The sequence below is a fragment of the Meleagris gallopavo genome, chromosome Z (assembly GCF_000146605.3).
Source record: "Meleagris gallopavo isolate NT-WF06-2002-E0010 breed Aviagen turkey brand Nicholas breeding stock chromosome Z, Turkey_5.1, whole genome shotgun sequence".
In the NCBI taxonomy this organism is placed as follows: domain Eukaryota; kingdom Metazoa; phylum Chordata; class Aves; order Galliformes; family Phasianidae; genus Meleagris; species Meleagris gallopavo.
In genome coordinates this window covers 59579023-59580931 of record NC_015041.2, presented here as the reverse complement: position 1 = coordinate 59580931, position 1909 = coordinate 59579023, and positions in this window count along the sequence as shown.

The following is a 1909-nucleotide window of genomic DNA, read 5'->3' as shown; positions in this document are numbered from 1 at the left end:
TTGTAGGCTCCCTTTAGGTACTGAAAGGCTGCAATGAGGTCACGCCTCAGCCTTCTTTTCTCCAGGCTGAACAAGCCCAGCTCCCTCAGCCTGTCTTTGTAGGGGAGGTGCTCCAGTCCTCTGATCATCTTTGTGGATCTCCTCTGGACCCTCTCCAACAGCTCCCTGTCTTTCTTGTACTGGGCAGCTTGTTCCAATGCATAAACATTCTTTCTGAAGAGACATTTTTCATAATATCCAACCAGAATCTCCCCTAGGCCAACTTGTCATCCTATTGCTGTTACCCCTCTGCTGTTGTCTATCACAAGGCAACAAAATGTAACAGGATTTAGGTGGGAAGGTTCAGCCTCTAATGCCATACCACCAACATCTGCCTGTGATTTTGCAGGACAACATCATAAAATAGGAAGCATGACTTTCAGAGTAGCTAGTTCTCATAGCTAAGCATGTGATAGCCACTATATTTCAGTCTTAAGACCAGTAACCACTGTACTGTGAAACTTCTTTGTTGCCAGGGGGTTTCAACAATACATTAATTCTGTGCATTTTCTTCATAGTACACTTCACAGACCATTATAGTTATTTCTGCAAAGCAGGAGCTATGCTTAAACTTTGAAAAAGGAAAGTCCATGAAACCAACAAAAAGAATCTTTAATTCATTTGAATGAGTCTCAGGAAAAAAAACAACACACACACACACACAAAAAACAAACAAACAGAAAAACCAAGTTATGCATTTTTCCCTGATATTCTTGAAAAAGAACTATTAAAGCTTTTAGTGAAATTGAAATTCAAGATAACACTTATTCCAATATCCTTCAAACTCTCTTTGTCTTTTGGTCTAGCTCACCAAGTTATCAAAAAATAGTTTTCCACTAAACTTAATCAACCTTTTCCCTAAAAGCAGACAGCTAGCAGAGAAAAGATTGGCATCAGCCTTGAGAATAACCATCTACATAAAAAAGCAAAGATCCACCCTGAGTGCAGATACTGCAGGTAATGCATGCTGTAGCAGAGCTGCAGTCAAAGCACTGTCAATCCCCAAAATCAGAACACAGGAGATTCACATTTCAGTGGAAAACGGAGGAAGAAAATTTGGAAGTAGTCTAAACTTTGAGTTGCTGGCAACTAGTAAGGAAGGTCAGGAACTAAAGAATGGATGAGACTGTGAGCATTTGACTGGAAGCTGAAGAGATGGTGATGATACCCAAATTAAATCTGGGAATCTTCATGGTAAAGTATAGAAAAGCTCTCCTGGAAGCTAAGTCAAATAATAAAACAAAGCTACAGTAAAGCTAACTAATTTTCTTTAAGTAATCTCAAATAATATTTGTATCTTGCATGTTACAGTATGTTTTTCCAGCCTGGGTTTGCCCATGTCTAATGTTGGGTACCCCATTTTTAAGAAGCCTGTCAGAAAGAAGTAAATTCAATGCAAATTTGGGGTTAAGCTAGCAGTCTTGCTGCAGTCACAAATAGTTTGCAGACAGGGCTGTGGTAGTTATTTCCTTTTATTTCCACTTTTAAGTAGGGATAGCTACATTACAGTTTCAGCTGAGACAGAATTGTCCTCTTTAGAATGTCAGTGTTTTGGTTCTAGCAGAAGAAGAGTGTTAAGACTAGACTGTTTCTATTTGCCTCCTAAGCAATGTTAAACTGAGCCAAGACCATTTGCAGTGAAGAGCTAGGAGGTGGGAGGGAACAGAATTGGGACAACAGACTTAAATTGGACAGAGAGATCTTCTATACTATACCACATGTCATCAATCAGTAGAGAGTGGGAGTTCATCTGGCTCTCAGTTGCGCAGAAGTGAGCTGGGCATTTGTGGAGGAGTGGTGAGCAGTTCCTTCTGCATCACTTGTTATATTCCTGTATGTATATGTTTTTATTCTTTTCCTTTTCTCTGTC